At 37.3% G+C, this 23,400-nt stretch overlaps 1 protein-coding gene across 2 annotated transcripts in view; it reads left to right on the top strand.

Annotated features, from left to right (window-relative positions):
- Positions 1–23,400, top strand: part of RAF1 (Raf-1 proto-oncogene, serine/threonine kinase) — a 78,379-nt gene that overhangs the window by 5,727 nt on the left and 49,252 nt on the right. Inside the window, exon 1 of one of the 2 annotated variants that reach the window (XM_050712770.1) lies at positions 10,402–10,532. The exons of the other annotated variant lie outside the window; for it this stretch is intronic. The gene's annotated coding sequence lies outside the window, so the exon portion shown is untranslated. Of the gene's footprint in view, positions 1–10,401; positions 10,533–23,400 lie in introns of those variants that run through there. 2 annotated transcript variants of the gene reach the window in all.

Below are 23,400 nucleotides of genomic sequence, written 5' to 3'. Positions count from 1 at the left end.
CCCCCCCAAAGCACAAAGGTGCTCAAAGCACAATCACTCCCAGTGGGTGAGCCAAATGGGGGTAGTGGTGCCATCTGTATAAACAAGACCAGCAGCTGTGCTCTTGTTGTGTGCACAGCTGGAAGAACGGACCAGCATTTGCAAGAAAATGAACTACGTTCCCTTTGCTATTGAGCTGATCCCTTCACAAAATGCTACTACATTTAAATAGTTCTCCCACAAAAAAAAAAAAGTGCTTGGTTTTATATATTTTAATCATACTGCAACAGAAGTTTAATTGAATCCCTGTTCATTTTGATACTCAGAAGTATATTGAATTTGACAATGAATTGAATAGAAGTATATTCAGTTTGATACTCAAATTTAATACTTGCTCATGTGGACTCCAGAAGGTATGCAGAAGCCCCTGCTTAAAGAACCTCATGTCTGAGGATCCTTAGCGTGTTCCCTCCCCTGAATATTTTCAATCAGTGACTGCTCTTATCTTCAGCTTGAATTTTGGGAGAATCATCTCATCAGGTAGCAGTGTCAGGGGGTTCAGACAGAAGAAACCTTCTTACTTTGGAGACACTATAGAAAGAATCCAGAATTCTTACACAAAGTTTTATTCTACTGTGCCTTGTACCCTTATTAACTCACAGGACAAGAAGAAAGCATGTATAGTTCCATAAAGAACGTGGACTTTAATTGAAATGGAGGACCACATCCCTCTGGTGCTCAAACACTCTGGTATGTGAAATGATTGGTTAGGAAAAAAAAAATCAAAGTTTTGGCAGGCCCTGGTTTTGCACACCCCAAACACCAGGCAGACACCTGCACAAATGTTTGCATACAAATAAAACTCTGTGGACACAGAAGCCTGGAAAAAAAAACAACACATCTAAAAGCTGAACCACACTATGGAAGCCACAGTTCTTTACTGAACTAGCGATTAACTTAAAGTCATTGTACTAAAGGAAAAAATACAGAGCAGAAGTATTTTTGCTAAATGATGGCAGATTCATACCCTTTGACGCAAGTACTTTACTCACATTTTTAACTAGTTGACTGAATTTTACACGGAGGTATTTTTAGCTGCACCTGTAGATTGTTTTTGCTTTTTTTAAAACGTCTACACACATACCTGTAATCTTGTAAACTTTCCCACTGTATCAACACGCTGATCAAAGCAGCACCACACACTTAACCATGTCATGGAGGTTCTTTCCCGCAGGCAGGGATTGCCTGAAACAGATGATCCTGCTTTATAACATGCACAAGACTTAGAGCATCCTTTTCTCTTTCTAAAACAGGGGAACCTGCAGGTGGACAATGCAGGACTTAAACTGTTCCTAAGCAGAGGCCACAAACATGTTCACCTTGAAAGCTCTTCCAAGCTTGCCACGCTATGTTAGATGCTGTTACAGAACCATAGGCTGCTTTCCCCTGTCCATGTGTTGTGCATCATTTATAGGCCAGGTGTGAACTAAAATGCAAAAACAAGTACTTGAACTAAAACCATGCATTTATGGATAGCAAGACAACATTTTCTTAAGCTGAACTGAAATTAAGCCCAACCACCAGCTTATTTTTATTTCCTTTTACCAGAGTTATTTTCCTTCTTATTACATACATGGGAATAATTCTAGTATTTTTTTAGGCAACTAGAATTTAAGCTGCCTACTTATTCATTGGTGCCTAAAAAAGCTAGTTAAAACTGATTATCTTCTGCAAACTTTCATATGGAGAATTATTCAACCTTTTTTGTTAGGAAACGTAATGGATATCAAACAAACCTGGTAGTTACGGGAACTACATGATATGAAACACTTTTGGATATAGAAGCTTGTAACTACAGGCAGAGACAGCAGTGCTCCTACCTAGAGTGAAGGGTATCCAAGATTTTCTATGATAAACCTTGAGCCTTTTGTTCCAAAAGCCAAACTTTGAATACTTGGGATTAATTATTTTTCTGCAACATTCATTCTGAACTGCCTAGGCTGTGTGCCTGATCTTTGAATCTACTTTCTTCACTACAGGCTTTTTGCATTTGGCTTATGTGCAGCATGCTATTTTTAATTTGATTCTGCGTGTATACACAACTACAGTGGTGAGTGGAGATTTGCTAATAGTACAAAAAGGACTTGTCCAGAAGCAGAACATTGCTACACCGTTGCATACACAGAGCTTATCTAATGACTAACTACAAATAAAAGGAAATCATTTACTGGGGGAAGGCTGCATAGTTCTAGTGCAACATTATCTTGCCCAGTAGACCATATGGGAAGCCTTTTAGGGAAACATTGCATCTCCTTGCAAGAAAATTGACTTTCTTTCTACCCAAAGCTCATATATATTGAGTAAAGAGCCTGGTTTGTCTTACCATTCTTACATTATTCTCAGGATTGTTGTCTGCTTTCCCACATACACAACAGAACAGAGACAACAATGAAAGAATGGGCATGGTAACAACAAAAAAAAAAAAAGAGAGAAAGAAACCTCATTTCTCCTACTCCATGCTCTTGCAGAAAGCAGAAGTCCATGAAATTGCTTAACAGCAGAAGATATTTCTTCAACAGAGGAAACAGCTGAAGAAAAGGCACTATACTGGTCGCAGTAGTTCCACTCTTAGAGAAGGTACATAATTACCCTCTAAAAAAAGAGGGCAGGCTTCTGCCCACTGAGAGACAAGTAGGCCACCCATAGCCACTATCTTAATCTAGACCAAGGAGACAGCTGGTAAGGGCAGTAAGGCTGTTATCTGCTACTAAGGGTGGCAGCAGGCAGAAGAGGCTACATGAACAGCTGAAGGAACAAAAGGCAAAAAAAATCAGTGTTTCTCAAAATGAGAAGGAAAGTAGAATCAGTATTCTAGTTCAAGGTAGTTCAAGGCTTTTTTTTTTCTCCTGCTGCTGCACTAACACAAGATAGTGATTTGCAATAAATTCTGCTGCTGCTTCCTCCCCGCCTTTATATTTGCATTGACTTGTACAGCTACACACGTTAATAGCAGAATCTTCTCAAACTGTGACAGTAGAAGATGCTTTATTGCAAAACATTTGCCTAAGTGCAAAGTGCCAAATGCAAAATAACAAGAATAACCCTGATTTTGCAAAATGGGGAGGAGAAAGTGGGTCAAGCTTAAGTGTACTCGTTGCAGATCTGCCGAATTGCTAACACCTGAAGCTAATGGGTAGCAGCAGCAACTGCAATTGCTCATTGAGGTTCTCCTTGCCTTATTAAATCAAGTCAATACATGTTCAATGATCAGAATCTCTCAGCTTCAATCTTGTGTTGGAGCTCAGGGGAGGAGACTTGTATGCTGAGGGCTTCACTGTTCTCATAAGAATAAACAGTATAAAAATGGAAGCATGAGCGATCTGCCTTGCCTGCGGATATTATTGAAACCTGGTTACATGTAGATTTATACTTATTTGGTGACGGCAACTCCCCCTCTGAAGTCACCTGTAGCAGGTGAGGAATTCCTTGGGTGTATCAGATACTTCATTTAGCTTTGGGCAGATAACGAGAAAAATTACAGGTTAGCTAGCTAGTTCAAAAGAGAAAAAAATGCATTGCAATTAGAGAGTCTATTATAAGCAGGAGACTAATACCTGCCAGGCTGCATTCTGGGATGCTGGGATCTGTTCCCAGTGCCATCAGATGACATGCAGAAGAAGATGCAGTAAGTACAAGGCTTTGATTTTGAAATTATATACATAAATATATATATACACATATATATATTTTTTTTAATCTGAGGGAAGATGGTAATCACTGTTTAATCAAAGATAATGTTTTCAAGGTGTAGAAGCAGCTCTGGTCTTCTTCAGATTATATATTAAAGTTGGCTATATACTTACAAATCTTGTGTTGTCATGAGAAAGAGTTTCAAATTGTCTGTGGGGATGGTTTTACTCTGAACAGTACACCATACGTTGCCCACTAAATACAAAAATATATGGTTGCTGTCTGGAGAGAGCTAAGTGCCTAGTATATAATGTTAGTTAAGAAAAGTTCTTAAACACTAGAACTAATTTTACATGTGGACTGGAGACAGCTCCAATTTTATGTTTCCACAAAGTATGTAACAGATCCTTGTGACAGCTCGGTGTCCCCTTCGTATGTGTTCAGCTCATACATTAGATAAGTACTACTTAGAAATGCTTTATATGCATACACATCTTGGGGCCTATGTGGCAACACTGAATGAAGCAACCAGCACTCAGGAATTTACACAGTCACTGCAGTTATTTTACAAACTTATCAATGTGCAGCCCAATTGGCTATATTATCATCCACTATTCAGATTAACCGTTTCCCATTAAAGCCTCCATCTCTATATTGTGATGCTTTTGATGTGTATAAGCATGTACAGGAGGGGCTTCTTGTAGTGATTTTATTCCCCAGATAACCATTCTTTTTTCCTGATGTGAATGTAGGAACCTTTACCTGAAAGACTAGTAGTGTAAGACCGCCCAAATACTGCGTTAATTCACGATATGCTACTTAATGCAAAATGATTAGTTTTAGATTTACAGAAGATTCAATTCTTTAAGAGGCATTCAAATATGTCTAGAATACCAAAATTAATATAACTTCATGCTGTGAACTTTATACTATCCTGTTTTGCTTATTAATGACATATCCATTGGCCAGAGTTAAACTGTAAGAACTAGCTTAGTGTAGTGCTGTGAAAAAAAAACAACCCCAAACCTGCTTCAATTCCACCCAACCTGCCTACCTCAGTCTCCCTGCCAGTTTAATTGCTCGGTCCAATCTTGCAAGTGAATGCCTCCTACAAAGTGTTTTTCAGCAACTTCCTGAATTTGGTTTCTTTCACAGGCTTGCGTTTGGATTCCTTTACATGTTGCCAAAAGCTCCCAGTTCTTTCCTCAAAGTCTCAAAACCCCAAATATATGCTTTGCCTACCTTCCCAATTCTCTGTATAAACACAAAGCTGCAAGAATTCCATGATAGTCTGACCTCCATCAGGAATATCCAAACAATTGAAATTGTTTAAAGAGCTGTGAATTTTTAACTTGCATAAACATATGCTACTCCTACTCAAAGTTTATTTGCTAAGGAGGACTTGTGGAAAAATTATTTCTCCAAAGAATTACACAAATTACTGAATAGGCTAATGAAGAAGAACTGTTACATAAAACCAGAGCAATGTCTTAGAAATTTTAGACTTAGTGTTGTGCAATAGAGCTTTATATCAGTACCCAGATTCAAATTTGGTTATTATACTACTATTCTTAAGCTAAATAGATGCTATGGTACATAATGAACAGTCACATTCTGATCAGGATCATGGTAAATGAAAGAGATTACTGACTGAAGTGTTTATTTATGGACAAAGGTACTAGAGATGAACCATGGAGTAACAGGATCATCATTCTTTGGTATAGTTTAGTGAAATGAATACTTTGTGCTTGAAGTACCAGTGTAGCTTTCACACCAGTACTTTTTATCCAGTGTTTGTCGTGCTTCCTGTTTTCCCCATCCACTGCAACTTTAAATTATTAACTATCAATTGATATGAAAAATATTATTTATGCTATTGCACTATCTCTTTGCTTACAACAAATGGAACCCTGTCGGTTTATGACAAACTGCACCAAGTCCCACCCTTCTGTATCCTGCATCTCCAAATGCGAATTCATACGTACTCCATGGATACAGTTTGTCTTAAAAAGACAGTTTTTGTTCTCCTGGTTTCAATTACACATTAAATTCTGAGATTATAAAAAGATATGATCTCATTGCTTAACTGTCTCCAACTACCAGTGGATTTATTTTTAATTCAACAAGCAAAATGCAGTATTTCATTGCTCTTTTGAACAGTGCAGAAATCTTAATGCAATGTTGCTAGCTTTTACATGTATGTTGTGCTGTTTTTTTCTTTCTTTTAGAAAGACCTGATGAGAAACAAAAACGTATTGGGCATGTTAACAGAGCTTTGGTGGTCCCTCTTCTATGGTGTAATAATAAGACACAGAATATTCAAGTCAGTCTTCCACTAGTGGAGAGGAAAAATCATTGAGGAAACTAGGTGTTTACCATGATGCTTGTCTTGTTTACTTTAATCTTTGTGCAAGCAGTGATCAGAGATTATCCAAGAAAAACGTAGTTTTGAAATGGTAGTGCCAGGAAGTAGGTCCGAAGCTTGAAATATCCAGTGGCTCCTACATCATAAATGTCGAGCCCTTTCAAATGTTGCACTTGAATTACCTACAAAGGGTATATCAACGGTCCTAGTGAAGCTTGTGTCGTGGGATTGGTACGCATATCTTAGTTTTATTGAACTTTGGACATGTAACAATATTAACATCTTGAGCATAGATACTAATGAGCCCCTACAGGATTCAAACTGCTTTCTATGGTGATACCCATGATAACTTCTTCTCACTACTATTACTTGTTTCTTTACCTATACTAAAACAGGCAGGTATATAACCTGATCACGTCCCCTCTTGCAATGTAGCATATATTGTAAGTGCTTGAACAAAACACGATGTATTAGATATGTTTTGAAATGAGCACAAAGATAACTCAAAACATTCAGATTCTCTTAGGTTCACATAATTTAACTGCTTAGAGTCATGTGGTTTATCACTAGTTGGGCCTTAACATTCTGCTCCAGTGGAATTTGTTGAGGAATATCAAAAGCAACTGAAAAAAAGTTAAAAATGAAATATAGCTTCAATCTAGCTGTATTGTTCAATACTGGCAAATGCAATACTTCTTTCAAACAAGCAAAAAAGCAATTGTCCAAGTAAGTTGTAATTGCTTTCTAACAGGAAGGAAAAGATGCTTAATCTCTTTCAGAAGTAAAAATTAGTCATATGCAGAAAAAAATCTATTCATATGCAAAAATCACTCATCTATAAATTGCAGCTGTTTTCAGATGCAGTGTTAGATTACTTGCTATACCCTGAAAATAACTGCAAACCAGCAGAGAATGCTTATGTATATTTATTTCAAGTTAATTACTTATGCAAAATGCATCTGTTGGATGACACTGATAAAGCTCATGATTTTTCACATTCCTTATCTTGCACAGTGATTGTTCAAAATGTATCTCAGTTTAGAAAGAGCTCATCAAGAATCTTTCAACAAAATGTTTTTTCCTTGGAAAATGACATTCGAAGCCAAAAGCTTTGCATGGAAGTTGAGCTATTTTGGTGAAGCTTTTGTCAGGAAAGGTTTCAGTGTTCCAAGACAAAGCTTCTGGTTTAAATGACAGTCCTTCATTCCAAATTAGCAAATAATGTAGCAAACAGGCCACTTGCTTAGAACAAAATAAGCTTCAGGATTTTGCTCCTATTAATGTGTATTTCTATAAAGAAAAATATCTCCCTTGGGAGAGACTGGAAGACCTACTGAGAAGCAGTCACCAGAGTTGGGTTTGGGTATCCACCTCAGTTATGGCAGAACTTGAAGACCTAGCATGCAGATGAGAGAGAGAGAGAATTTATCCTTAACTTTTTATTTGATTTATTGACAAGTTTCAAAAATGGTCCTGTCTTTACCCTCTAAAACTTTTTTTTTTTGGGAGGTGGGGGCTCTTCCCAGAATACTTGATGTGTTGGAAGTGATTTCTAATCCAGAGAGAACTGCTTTGCAGGTGGCAAATAAAGTTGCACTGTTATGGGACTCAAGCTAGGAAACAGGAGGCTGCAGTCACTGTAGCATAAATGAACCTGAATTCCTCCCTTCAGATAAAAGAAGCAAAAAAAAAAAAGTCAAACCTGAAGGAGGCTCTATGTAGAACTTGCAGTTTATTCTGTAAGCAGGTTTACGTAGTTGAATTATTTAGGAGGTTAAGGAGCAGAGAACTAACTTTCTTTAAAGCAGAAACATCCTACTCGAGCCTTTTGTGTACAGTACCACAGCAATTTTTCCCCTTCCCCCAAGAGTTTTTAACTATCTTTCTCTCCTAGCACCATCCCCTTTCATACTTAGTAGAAGCTAAAATGCCAGACTCTTCCCTCTCCAATATGCTTCGTGATAGGAAAACAAATGGATGAATGGAAATGGAAAATGTCTTTAACTATAAATTTAGTGGTGGTATTGCAGAAATAACTTCAAAAAGCCCAGGTTGGATGCCAAAATATCCCAAGGAAGAAAATTTCCACAACAAAACCAAGAAAAGCATATGGAGGGAATGTGTTTTATTTAGATTATCCTGAGCACTCTGAACTTGGCTCTGTAATGTTGCCAGTTGTCCTAAATGTATAGAATGCAATTTGCCTTTGGGGTACAGGAACTTTTGAAACTGCCTGATTATAAACGCTTCCAGCAGTACCCCACGCTCTGTTCCACCATTCTATCTGGTTACATCAGTTAGTGAGGCACCTGATCACTAGTTACAGCAGCCTGCTTTCATTTAATCATGGTTTTGATGCCCTTACTTACATTTCTACTCCATGTGGGTTGCAGTGTGCACCTGCTCTTACCACGCGCTTAAGACAGCTTTTAGACTGGAGTTCTCTTCTCAGACCTGAACAAACAGAGGAAACACCAACTGTTTCTCAGACCTCCCCTAAGCTGAGAGGGAGTGTAAAGCCCAGCTGGCCTGCTGTTTGCAGGAACAGATGGGGAGAGGGGATGAGTGCTGGCCTGGACTTCTGGACATTTTCTGTTTCCTTTCCTCCTATGAAGATGGCATTAATGACTGCCCTACCTATTTAACCTAAGCTGGAAAAAATCATATTGTCTCCTGAAAGAGAGAAGGACAGATCCATCTGCCTTGTGGTGTAATGGCCTAGATGTTCTACCTCAGGAGATAGAAGTAGCAGAGAATTGAAGGGAATTTCCCCAGACCGGGCTGAAAATGATACAAGAATTGAGCTGCTAGATTTCCAAAAGACTGGCTGGATCACAGGACAGAATCATCCTACTCATGGTAGAATCATGTGAATTAGAAACACTGCTGTCATAATTCAAAGGAATTGGTCAGGGACTATAATCTTGGTTTGGCTTGAGGAACAGACTATCTCCTGGATGAGCCATACCGTTAACAATATGTGGAAGAATTTCCCTTTGCGGGGTTAAATATGGAGTTATTGATATACAGCTGGCTTCAGGACACCAGAGCTTACTGCTAACAAAATGTTGTATGTTGGCAAAGAATTTAAGGTAAGTTGTTGCCACACAACTTTTATTTCGAACTTCCCACTGAAAGTCTGCATACGCTTTCCAAAAAGATCCGTAATCCACACTCCTTGCTATTTTCCAGAACCCCTGATATGGCGTATCTCAGCAGTGTTTAATTGTCCTTCACATTAAAGGTTAGATGAATCAAAGTAAGATAGAAACATATGTCACATGACAGCTTGGAAACAAGGTGGTAATCAGCTTTGTTCTTTAGGGAACTTGTTGATTTGTGATGGTATTTGCATTTCATACCTCCTGACATTTACAAATTTAGATCAATATAGCTGCTATAAAATAATGCCAGAGGGACAATTGAGCATCTCTAACTATTGCAATGTGAGCTGAGCATTAATTTTCTTCCTTCTTTCACGGGCCATGGGAAGAACAGGGTTGCTAGCCATAAAACTGCAATGTTCATATGTTATAATGTCATCTCAGTATGCTGATAAGTGAATAACTCCCCTAACTTTGGTTCTGTTACGTTTTGGACAGCAAGAGCAGACTGTCCATGCTGCAGGTGTTCTAGCGAAACTCCTCCTAGATAGACATTAGATTTTACAGGTGTGTAAAACAAATGTACAAGTACTATGAGTAGTAAGAACGCATAAAAGATCAAACTTAAATTACAATCAGTTTTTCCTAGTGGGAAAGGATATGCAGCATGTGTGGCTTTGGAGAGCACGCCCTTCCATGATAAGATTCTCTACTGATAACTGAGAGTTATTCTCCCTCCTCCCCCTCCCCCCCCTTTTTAGTTTAAAGCCATTAAATTATTCTGCTTTCTGCTCTAGCGTGTACTTTAATCCTTCTTTCTGTTCAAAGTGTTAGTTTTTCTTTGGTTTCCAGTTGCTTGTCCTTCATTAATACTTTTTTTTCCATACTTTCCAGTTAGTAGGTATTTTGGGTATATATTTTTTTTTCAATATTCAAGTTACATCTTGTGCTAGCAGGAATTCTGCCTTATGAATGGGTATGTCCCTCACATAACCAATGCTGATGCCTCATACAATTGAAAGTGTCAGGGGAAGCACAACAATTTTCTAACCTTGGAATGTAAACAGACCCTAACTGAACAAAGCATTTTGCAAATATGCTCCAAAATGTTGGAACAGAGTCTTCTTTACAGTAGTGCCCAGAAGTCTTGTGAAGTTTAGCTTACCTTTGCTTTATCCTTCCTCACTGAGGTATAAAGTTTAAAATTAGAACAGAACATGACCGAAAACTGCATATTAAAACTGTCTCTAATGTCTCTCAGAGATGACCTCTCAGATTGCATTTGCGACGTGACCTGTTATCTGTGAAGGCTTGGAACCTGGTGGTACTGCCCTGGGTATAGCTGGAGCATACCGAGAAGTCTGGTGCCTTGTGAACGTGCAGAAGGACAGTAGGTATGGGCGCTTACGGAAGTTGTGCTTACAGCTGCTCTGGAAATGGCCCTTTTAGAGCCTTCTAGACATAGCCCATGTAACACAGGCATGTGCAAAACTCACAGCAGTGCTGAGGTTTTTACCCCAGTCACTAGTTCAGTGTTGTCAAGTCCTGAGACTTCCCTGAATCATGCAAGTTTGGTGAAGGCTGGTATCAGTCCTGTGAGGATATGAGAATTCATAGCCCTGTTGCGGGTTGCAGCCTTCCACAAGGACAGGACTCTTCTGAAAAACTGCCTTCCTTGCTGTACTGCCAGGCTGCTGCTTCTAGCAGTGGTGATGCTAAGACTGGAAGCAGAACTAAGTCCCTGTCAGCAAGGAGACTGAAATGTGAGTGTGGGAAAGACCTCTTGAATTTGGGGTCAAGTAAACTTCAGTGTGGTGGTGGTAATATAATGTGTGCTAGCCTCTTATCTTTTGGGGGAAGCTGAGGGAGTTGAAACAACCAAACGACACCTCTCCCCACCCCTCCCCTCCATGGGACGGATGTAATCTTTAAACAGGATTTTTTTTTTCCTGGTATAATCTCATGATTTTGAGTCAATGATTTTTTTTCCCTTTAGAAACTGTAGGTGCCACTAACTACAGATATTTCCTGTTCCTGCCTTGCTACTTGACTTTTCTTGATGTGTACTTTTGCTAACAAAGTCATTTTGGGATTCTTGAAAATCTCTCTTACGTTTAACATAGTCTCACAGTAAATCATTTAACATCTGTTTAAGCACATTTCAATTACTCACCTAAGTGACTTGACTAGTTTCTGGCAGAGCTACAGCTTGAGCCCATCACTGCTTTAAATCCAAGGCCTTTGTAGCTGTCATTCATTATAATCTAAAACTCGCTATATTATGGTGTATATTTTTATTCTGTGTTTTATCTTTCGGACACATCATCTGTGTCTGTGAAGAGAACTAAATGGTACTAAGCATCACATTTCAGTATTTGAGTACTCTAGAATAAAAGTAAACTGGAATGAATTAATGGAGATGGCTCATAAGAGTGACTTTAAGAACCAGGAGCTATCACAGCCTCCAAAGCCACATGAGTCTGTTGCTCAACTCCTTAATCCTGTTACGATGTGGTAGAAACAGAAGGTAACGCAAAATACATTTATTGGCTATTTTAAATTCAAGACCAGTTCTAAAAGATGGATTTATCAAGTCATGTGCAACTCAGCACTTTATTTTGCTTTCTTTTAAAGGAGATTCTAAAACTTTGTGTGGCCATATTCCAAGCTGGAAAGAGCACTGCTTCTCTCATGTGGTTTGAAATATCCAGCCACTTGGCCAATGATCTCATGCACCAGGGCATGTGGAATTAAGCTCTTGCTTGCATTAGTATATTAACACATCGCATACAGTCATTATCATCTCCTTTTTAACCATTCACAGTTCAGCACTGTGGTCTAGCATTTTCCAATATATGCTAATAGAAATATTGGAAGTTGTTTTATTCTCTTTCTGGCTTGTTTAGGAATGTTTTTAGGAATGTCTTTCTGGTTCGTTTAGGAATGAATTACACTTGTGAATGAGGTTTCTGCAAAATATTTCAGACTTTGGAAAACGTTATCTTGAAGCCTATTACTATAGGAGTGGGAGAGCAGGCTGGCAAGGTTGAAATGCACTGCATCACATTGCTCTGCTGCATCTCAATTTTTCCTTTGTATGTTTATTTAAAAAAACACATGGTAGAAAAGCAACAGATCAAAAATCCTCCATATTTGAGAAGTCATGCACCTCCTTCGTGGGGATAGAGATTCATAATTTCTTCTGCCCAAGTATAAAAGTAGATATATGAATGTAAAGCACTCTATTAAGTGGCTAGTAACTCTTCCCAAAATGAAGGTTTTTTTTCCATCACTTTTGTGCAGTGCTTTGCACTCATATGCCAAGGTTTCAAATTTTTCTACTATGGGATATTGATGTAAGCATCAAATGCATACAGATGAATGCTGCCCTTGACCTGATTCAGTGCACTGTGGCTAACTTTTTTGTTGGCTTGTGTTTTTCCCAGAGTTTCACTGAATATAATTTTTTTCAGTTTAAAAAAAGCAAGGACTTATTCTATGTTCACATTACATCACTCCATGTGACTTCTTCTGTAGCTATTTTTGTAGCCTGTGGTCATATCACTTAGTTCCTAGAATCAGGATGATAAAGTTTAACACTGAATGATAATTTATTTAGTAAACTTCTGTATTTTTTTGACTACAGAGTTCCTCATTTTACTTCTCATTTGAGCTTGGCTTTTCTGTAAACTGTCTGTTTACTAATGTTGGGTGGAGTCTGCTATACTTTCCAGAATACCTGCCTGGGAAAGTGTTCTTTCTTTCTTCTTCTCACCCCACCTTATTAGGTCTATAGGCTTTCTTTTGTGAAGTCAGTCCTGTGTGCTTTAAGTTTGCTTTTTTAAAAACATGCTGCACATTTAATGTTGCTCTGTGTTGCCAAAAAAAAAAAAAAGTGCCACGTATAAACAAACAATGATACCAACATATTTCTATATGCTCTGTATCTTAATTCCAGAAGCTAGTATCTCAGATACTTCTTTAGGATACACCTGTCAAGGATTTTCAGGTTATTAACAAAATTTTTGTAAATACAAAATAGCTTTTTAATTGTTCAAATTAAACTAGCTGGTATTTCTACTTTACTGTAAAAACTTTCAAAGTATTTTTGTCATATTGGTATTTTTTTCTCCATTTTCTGGATGTTGGAGAAAAAACTGTGTTCATACTGTGTTAATTCTACAGAGGTCAGTCAAGGCAAAACATGGAACCTCAAGAAGTTTGTGAGGATTTTGTAAAGGAACAAGAGCATCCCTACATCTGAGCCATAATTCTTCTAAAAAGCCTAGGCGTTCTTAGATCGGTAAATCAGGATTCTTACAATAACGGAGCATTCAGAGAACAGACCTGGGTTTAAATCTTGTCCTAAATCTTTCTCAAACTAGGAGATGCACGTGCTTTAAACAATAAGTAATCTGTCTATTGATATACATTACTTATGACTATTAGCCAAATTGGGACTGGTCAGAACCCTATGCTTCAGGCATGTTTTGGAGGCAGAGAGAACTTGGCCATTCAGTATTTCAGTAAATGGACTAAAAGGAAAGTAATCCATTAGTCATTCTGGACAGAAATGAAACAAAATCAGATCAGCACTCCATCTAAAAATCTCAATCCAGAAACAGCAAAGGGACAAAAATAGCTTGAAATCATTTGACTGAGATGTTGTCACTTAAATTGTGAAAACCTGATAATAATCAATATCTTTGTTTTCTCCACTGAAATCTAGGTGCATTTTTCTTCATTTTTTAATGTACAGAAAAAAATGTTTTTTGTAATATTGGCTGCATTTTGTAAAAGTAGAGATTAATTTCAGAATAGTTATGTATACCTTTTTGGTGGGAATCTGCTGTGTAATTTTATCGCGTTCCATGTGCTTGCTACATATAGCAGAACATTAAAATCTATGATTTTTTTCAGAGGTGCATGTAAGTTGATATTTGATAGAGTTCAGATGTCTCTGTTACAGTCATAGTGATACGTCCCATTAAACAAATGGAAGGTATTTTCTTTGTAAATTACTTCTAGATTTATTCAGTTGACCCCTGTCAATAGGGTACACATTCTACTTTAATTGTGGTCTGTAATGAGATGATATAAAACTGAAATCTTGATGTATAGGAATATTTCACTGTTGTTCAACTCCTAGCATATCTCGTGTAACTGTTTGTCAGTATGGTGAAATGGCAGGGTAACTGTTGCCAAGAAGTGACGATTGCTGTTCTTACATAATAAGACTTGCAGGGGGAAGTAATATGGTACAATGCCAATATCAGTCATGCATAAAGCTAACTCTTCTGCTGAGTTTACCAGTAAATGAATGTGTTGTGATGATGAGGGTTCTCAAACCTGGCTTCTGAGCTTCATTTTTCTTGTACTGAGTTAGAGCTAGATCTCTGACCCTCATACAGTATGCTGCTTAGCACTGAAAATCTGCAAAAGGCATGTCAGGCAGCTTGACTTCTGGAATGCTAACTTAGGTTCTCAGGTCAGAGCCATCTACTGAATCATGAGCTATACTGTCCCTCCATGCCTAGCTCATTATTCAGATGAATGTATCCAGGTGAATTGGTGGCCTCCTTGTACAGGACGCCAAATGATAAGGTTGCTGATTGAAGAATTAGGTGGATCCCTTTGGAAAAAGGTCAGTAGAAAGATCTCCTTTTCCAGAACTCAACTCGAGTAATTAAAATAACACAATAAAATACTCCGGCAAACAGACTCCTTGCAAAGAAATATGGTTTGGATATTGAAACAACAGACTTGCCAGCCTTTGCTCCTCAGTTTTGTTCAGGTTATTTCTCATTGACACGATACGTGCCCTTAGGCAAATCAGTTTCATTCTGAAGTAACATCTAAAAGGGTAAAATGTTTGTAGGTGTTTTGGAGTTTGAAGATACTATTCCAGAGACACAATACAGTCTACTGATTTTAAAAAGGGGAGGGACAAAAAAAGGGGGGGGGGGGGAGGGGGGGAATAATCCAAAAGGATTTTTTACTCCAAACCTAATGAAGGAGAAACAAAGTATAAGTTATTTCTAAATTTAAAAGCCCTTGGCTCCAGTATTTTATATATAAAAAGCTATAGTTAGGCAGATACAAACTTCAAAAGATAACTTACAGAAAGCATTAAAAATACAGAAGACTGTCAAATGCACAGAAAGAAAATCAGTTTCTAGTTAAGAAAATCTTACCTCGATTGTGTGGGAAATCATAGTAGGTGGAAAACACCTGCTTGTTTTGTTTATAGCAGTCTTCCTAATAATCTATCACTGGATTCATTGTAGTTTATAAAGTGCTCTTAGAACCTAGGATAGGAAATACCTACAAATACACACCGGAGTACCTACTTTCTGAGTTTGCCTAACTTAGTCATCTTGTAGTGGCTAAAGATAGATTTGAATAAATGGGCATGTGAGAAGTACTTGTCTTATAAAAATAACTTTATTTTTCTCTTGGTCATCCTTTTATTTTCCCAGCTGAAAGGTCCTAATCTACTTAATCACTTACCTTATGGAAGCTGTTTTTTTTTTTATCTCTGATAATCCTCTTTGCCCTTTTCTGTTCTTCTCCTAACTTTATTAGACATACATTCTGGCACAGGAACAGATCTGCATGCTATAGTCAAAATGTGGGTACACTCTTGATTTATACAATGCAATAAGTACTTTTTCTTGTTTGTTCTTAGCTTTTTAGCTCTCATCCTAAATTCCTAACATTTTCTTGTCGTAACCATTGCTGAGCACTGAGCTGGTACTTCTGGGGAGCTATTCACAGTAAATCCCACATCTCATTATCTGGTTGACAAGAACAGAAACAGAAAATCCTTGCTGTTAACAAACATATGATGTAGGTTTTCCTTTCCTAGACTGTTGCTTTGCATTCACTTGCAAAAGATTTAATCTAATATTTCATAACCTAATACTGTTTTTTGAATGTCTTCATTTGTCTTAACTGTCTTAAAAATTGTTTATCAGCAAGCTTACTTACCTTCCTATTCATTCCAGTTGTTCTGTTCTATAACCTTTGAAAAAGTTGTGTTTTTTGTTCAAACATGACAATATCTATACTGTAAGAGGTAAAATAAATTACAGCAAATGGAATATATGAAAAATATACAAATCTAATTCAGCAGCTTCAGCTGTGACTGCACATAACATTACTACTTATATCAGTGTGATAAACAGAAGAGTAAGAAGGTATAGCCTTTGAGATATACCTTGCATATACAAAAAGATATTCTTTCTGGGATCACAGTTTCTAACTACTTAACTACTTAGGCTGTCGTTTCACAAACCAAATAATTGGATGTGTAGGCTGTTGCGAAGTGGGAAGATTCCAGTCTCTGCACACATCATCCACTAGTTGGGCCTCTCTGCTCCTTCCCCTGCATTGATCAAGAAGTGCTGGGACTGCTGGATTAGTCATGAAAACAAAAAATCTGACTCACCATTTAGTCTCATGATTGCTAGATCCAGTGTGAAAGAGGGGGTGGAAACGTGCAGAAGGGGCTGAAAGGGGAAAAAAAAAGTTTAATTATAGATGGCTGCCAAAAGGACGGTCACTATGTAAAATGTATTGTGAAATTGCACTTAGGTCATAAAGCATAGCAGTGTTTCTGCTGCTGCTTTAGAGGACAAACCGGAAGTGCAGAGAGACTAACAAAATTCAGAATCGCCCCCCCCCCCCAGTGTGGAATGTAGCCCAAATGTTCTGATTCAATGTGAAGCTTTAACCCCAAAGAAAAAGATGAACTGCTGTCCACTTTGTCAGACCTGTGATTTGCTTTGGGCACATCATTTGTGATTGTTATACAGGTTTGAATTCAGACTGCTTTTACTGAAAGTGAAAGCTTGTGTCAAGAAATTAGGCCAATAAATGAAGTTCTCTAATGAAATACAAAGGCTGATTCAGTTAAATCTGTCGGAGAGAGTCTAATTCTAGTGAGAATAATTTGCAAAACTTTATTTATTTAGACTGCTTCTATGAATTGAAAAGCCCACTGCAGCCTTCTATAAATAAAAATAGATAAATGCAGTTGGCATTCTTGCTGGGAAAGCATACTGGGTGGCATACATCTAATGCCATGCAAGTGATGCAACAACTTTGGAACCGATGGCGGCAGTGAAGGCGGGGGAAGGCAGAAGAGAATGAAGGCAGATAGCAATTAAGGCTCCCTGATAACAGTGGTCTTTTTCCTAGTTGTTTACTCTCGTATTATCAGTGGGAAATCAGAATAACAAGTTGAGTTTAAAGTTAAAAAATAAAGCAACTGTTTGAAGATAGCTGCTTTCAGTTACATTAGCATATGTATAGCGTACCAACAGCTGCTCCAGTATGACATACTGGCATTCATAAGGATATTCACTTATTCTAAAATCTTAAAGAAGATCAAGGGTGTTATGCCTTGTAGTAAACAGTGGTGTGCAAGACCAGTACTTACATGGCTTATTGCCTTGGAAGTTTTCCACTGCATTAAGTTATAATGAAAGGATAATTCTATATTCTGTCTCTCTGTGATAAAAGGCTTCTTGAAACTACTATTCTCTCTTTTCCTTGAACTAGGAATGCAGTATTCTATGTGAAAAATATCTATTTTCATAAAAAAAGAGAGCTATTTTTAATAACCTACATAAATATTTATAATATTCCTTAACTTTGGCTACCTAAGACTTTATTTCCTTGTCAAGTCTTTTTTGTAAAACAGTATTTTCAGTATGGTTTTGGTATTGTAAAAGACCGCTTAGATTTCTAGCCCAGCAGAACAATTTAATTTACTCAGGATAATCAAATTCTACAGCAATAGCTACTTCCAAGTAGCACTCTTACTGAGAAGTTGAACTGCAAAGTTAAGGTAATTAAAACATATTTGCTTGTTGTCAAGTTCAAAGTAGGGCTTTCTTGGCAAGCATCATCACCTTAAATGTTTCATATAAGTTGTTCTGTAGCAGTTTCACATTCCTCAAGGAAAGCTATTCTACAGAACAGGAATCTCAGCTATCCTTATTTCTTGACTATTTTATTATTTACTGTTCCATATCACTACTCAGCAGTGGCATATTTTGTTGTAAATTCTTTCCATTACTCATAAAGCCACACAAACATCTTGGTGCTTTCCTCAGAGAATTCTTAACTTCCTACAAAAACAAGCAACAGAAAGCTACCAGGAAAAATAACCAGAAGTTTTTTAATCACTTGAGTCTATTTCCTATGCCTAAAAGAAAGTAGGATTTTTCACATTTAAGTTTAAAACCTCAAGTGAATTATATGGCCTATATTAAACTCAACAAAGCTACGATGTATTATTTAATATTATAATCTGCTCTCATATTTAACACAATATATATTTCTTAGCCATACTCAAACATTTCCTGTGATTGCTACAGAAATTGAATTTTTTATTTATAGGCCTGTTTTCTCTTTTGTTCATTTAGATGTGAGATTTCTCTGCTTCTCTAATGTATGAAGTAGCTGCCATCTCACACCTTTTGATAAGTGGAAGCTTCTTAAATCCTATGATCTAAATATAAAATAGTGGCTAACACACGTGTACAACATCTGTAATTTAGCTTACTGTGATAACACTACTCTGCCATACTCCAGCTCTTAGAGGAACTGGGATACATTGTAATACCAGCTTTTGCCACTTTGAATGTTATATTTTTGGTAGTGCATGATGCTAAAGCTTTTATGTTGATAATGTTTAAATACTCTAGACTGGTCTAAGGTGTGTTCAAATGAAAACATAATTGCACTAAGGCTTGGCAAGTATCATTACATATTAGTATATCTGAAGTATTAGCCTACCTTGGAGAGAATCCAGAAGCCAATCAGAAGGACAGGTACCTCTGGAAGAGGTTATTTTTCTTTTAGTCAGTTTACTAAATGGAAACTTACTAAATTTACTAAATCTTAAATCTTATCAAATATTTCAAATATTCAGAAAGCTTGCTTATAAAAAAATATGCACTGATTATTTTGAACAAAACTGTCTATAATCACTAACACATTGTTCAATTAACTTAATTGTCATTGACTTTGTTATCAAATACTAAAGTTTACAAAATACTAAAGTTTAGCAAAAAAAAAAAATTTGCCTGTATTCTTGTAAGCTAAAAGCATGATCCTACTTAAACTCAATAAACCAAAATCCATTACTGGGGGAAATAACTTTGCTTTGTACTGAATATTTCCCACAAATATTTCGTTAAATACCTGATTGCAAAGTCTGATCCTGAAAACTATAAGAAGTCAGAGCTCTTACCCAGAGTGTGCTGGGTCAAGCAAGCACAAGAGACTTTGGTGTAAAGCATCTGAAGGCTGCGTGCATCAATGCAAGTTATCTTTGGTCACAGCGTTTCTTATTAACCTCACAGTCTTCACAAGGGCAGGGGGGAAATCCACCTTAGTTTATTTTCAGAAGATAGTCTTAAAAGTTGCGTATCTGTCAGGAGTGTCCCGGGGAGATGTCTCAGCCATTGATTCTTCTCAGATAGCAATACTGCTTTTGAGTTTCACACTACTTGCCTCGGGAAAGAGATAACTTTACTTCAATTGCTCTGTCGGAACCACCATAAAGTACCAAAGAGACTATAGCGCTGTAAGTAATATTCCAGTTAGGATTACAGTAATAGCATGGTGTATATAGACGAATTAAAGTAGTGGTATGTTGAAATCATCAAATCCCGAGTTGGAATTATATGTAAATACGTGTTATATACTGGCAACAAGAATCTGCTGTTCCTGTTCTTCCCTTCAACTTTATATATAGAGGGGGAAAAAATATTGTTTTGTTTCCTGTGTGAAAGCTGATGTCTGCATACAGAATCAGAATACCCAAACTCACAGATGTTAGCAACACTTGCTCCATGAGAAATAGAGCTTTAGTCACCCCCAAGAGACTGTCTTTTTTCTTATTCAGCTGTACTATCGAACAGAACTGATGTCTCAGCAATAATGTTTTAGCAATTACTTAAGCTCTTAAGCCACTGTTCCATTCATGTAAGCTTTCTTTTGCATTTCACCTATTTTGTTGCTAATATAAAGCTAATATAAAGCTTCTGTCTCCACCAGGAATATGCTTGAAATTAAGGAATGTCTGAATAAATTAATCTGAATACATCTGACATCTGAGCAGGAGATATCCATCTTGAAAGTATTAAAAATACTCAGGTACAAGCAGACATGTTGATACTCATTTCTCAGCAATTGCTGAAAGATTTAACAAACCTACTAACATGGCATACTACAGTTTTGGAGTGAGGCATAGCAATAGACTTGTATGTTTGCATTCCTTTGACCTGATGTCTTTGTTAATTACTGTTCAAGTAATTTAGTTGTTTTGCTCATAGCATTGTTTTGTTTTTTTAGTATCTTGCAAAAAGAAACAAAAAATCTTCTTACAAAAACAAGACCAAAATGAACATCAGCTTGTGTTAGCAGGTTTAAAAGTAATTTAACTCCTCCATTGGAGGAAAAGCATATCCTGATGAATATAGTCCGTCTGATTACCACTGACCAGTCTGAGAAATGAATTTATAAAGACAGCAACAAAAAATTAACAAATGACATCAAACATATGATGAAAACATCCCCTCCATTTATAATCTAGACTCTAAATTAACCATATATACTTTTTGGACTAGCATATCTACACTGTACCATCCTACAGAGCTTCACATGGTGAAGACTGCTGATGCATTCTGCTGCTACAGGAATAACGACGTCTGTGCCTGTCATAGAGATCTGGCCTCTACTGAAATTTTCACCAATGCATCTTAGTCTACAGCTGAAATATTATGTAACAGCATGCGTTATACAGCCATGTTACACACTTGTGCAGCTACAAAACTCAATCAGCTTAACAGTGAAGGGTTTTTACAGCTTCAGAAATGGCATACTAATGAAAATATGTGCTTACACCAGAATTTTAATTGTCATGCTCTTCTTGTCATGCACAATTTGCTGTATACGACAGTGATATACAGAGTATCAAAGGCTAGCTAAAGCAGGTATACTTGCCAAGGCAATGTATGCCTTTGATCGCCTATCTTTGTTTATCTGAATGCTTAAGATGAACTTGAAACGCTATGGATAAATAGGCTGATGCTGAAAGCCAAATACTTTTTTTTAACTTTGCATCATGTGTTATAACAAATTCAGTAAATGGGTGTTCTGTTTCTGTTAGTACGTGAGTGTACACACATGGACTAAAATGGACTTTTGTCTTCCTGCTAGACAGAATTACGTTAAACCCTTGAATGATGTCAGGTATTCATAACCTTATACCTATATTATAATTAGTCTGGCTTTATCTGGGAATAGCAGTGCTGGAGAGCGGCTTGGAAGCTGTTAGATATGCTGTGGCTAGACTGCTTTTGATTCCCTTGTCTCTTAGGATCTACCTTTGATAAACACTGTGTGATGTCAAAAAGAGCATAAGCCAGCCTTTCTGTATACAATACACCCATATGACTACAAGAATAGGTTTTTCTTCAAAAAAAAGTTTGTTTTCTGAAGAATCACAACATATAGGACCTATGAGAAGGTAACTAAAAACTGTAAGTTTTGCTTTTTGCTGCCTATCATCCCTCTGTATGTTCTGAACATGTGCATGTGTCCTCAATAGTCAGATGTGTGTATGCACCTACATCTTTTTTTATCCAGCTGCTCCTCGTTCAATACCTGTGATTCTTCAAGCGAAGCTGAAATTGTTACTGTCATCCTGATGTACATCATTACAATGAACAATTTCTAGAGAAATTAAGTATTGAATGAGGTTCAGTTACTGCACACCAGAAACTGTTCATGCACAGGAAAAATAATGCTTGAGGTCATGCCAAATCAGACGACCAGACTATTTATGTAGCTCTGTATCAGGTAAAAATAATAATAATAATAGAAGCCTTCTGAAGCAGAGCAATTATATGCTCAGGCTTGGTTCTAAGAAGCTTGTCAGGAAGGAGCTATTTATGCTTGTTATTTTTAAACTGTGGTACCTAGCTCTGAGTACATTTTATTGTGGTTAGACTTCTTCAGAAAGTCAAAATAAACCCAGTAAACCAGCTTGGTTAGGTTTCAGAAATAGAATACATGTATAAATCAAACTGCTGTATTTATTATCTATGAAGTAACGATTCTTCAAACAGCAACAAATGAAAGCCTTTTTTTCTATTAGAGCTCACATTACTTACTCAAACTGAATATTTATTCACTGTGCAGAATATCCATCGCTTCAGCATCTCTGCTTTAAGAAAACATTATTTGAAAACTATTTTCTTGCTTTGATATTCTCCGTATACAGTGGTATACCAATTGACTTAGCAAGTTTGTATTAAGCTCTTCTTGGAAGCTTCCTAGGCTCCTTTTCTGACAAAAGGTACGTGGCTCAGGTTCTCAGTCCTCTGCTGAGAATCTAACTGCTCTCTCTCAAATCTGTTTCTAACTCAAGATGGCCACAGCTATGGTTACCTAACAAAATACAGCTATGTCAGACACAATTTAACAGATCGCTTTGAAACTATGTGGCTTGAATGATCTGTATTTTTTTCCTCATCGTTTGCAAACAAACGGGCAGCCAAGCCGTGTAACACGGAATGCGCCAGTGGACATGAGCTGAGTCACGCAGCAGGGACAATGGTCTGTACCCAGCACCTGTGTTCATGTTCTCAGGTTTCAAACTTCTGAGCAGTATTCCTGTGTGGCACTACTTCATTTCATGTTAGAAGAAAAGTAAATCTTGGTAATAGGTGCTGCAAATGGGTACCTAAAATTCAAGACAGCAACACCTCCTGTCTGGAGAGGAGTCTGAGAGAACTGGCTGGGGTAGTGCAGCACCTCTGAATTTTCCTAGAAGCAATTGCATTGCACTGAAATTGGAGAAGATGAAATTCTCTGCTGCACTACATGTAATAAGCCCTGAGACACTGGATATCTATAATATCATCAATTACAGTGGGAGCATATGGAGGATGGCAAATTGGTAGACAGCTTGTTGAAAAGTTTAATATGCTCTATGTAAGTCTATCAGTGAAGAAAGCCTCATACCATTTTTTTTCCAGTAAAAGGTTGTTGCTTACTATTTATAGGGCTGCTCTCTCAGAATAATTAATTTCTGTAATGCTTAATGAAAAACTGTTTCAGTTTCACTCTGACGTGCTTCCACACAAACTTGCATTTGAAATCTATTGCAATTGACATTTCTGTCAAATATTTTTATTCTTAAATTTATATAAGGACCACCCAAGAATCATAGGCATAGGT

This window comes from Cygnus atratus, chromosome 10, assembly GCF_013377495.2.
Source record: "Cygnus atratus isolate AKBS03 ecotype Queensland, Australia chromosome 10, CAtr_DNAZoo_HiC_assembly, whole genome shotgun sequence".
In the NCBI taxonomy this organism is placed as follows: Eukaryota; Metazoa; Chordata; class Aves; order Anseriformes; family Anatidae; genus Cygnus; species Cygnus atratus.
Note: the sequence above shows the minus strand (reverse complement) of the source record. Positions and strands in the feature narration are given on the sequence as shown.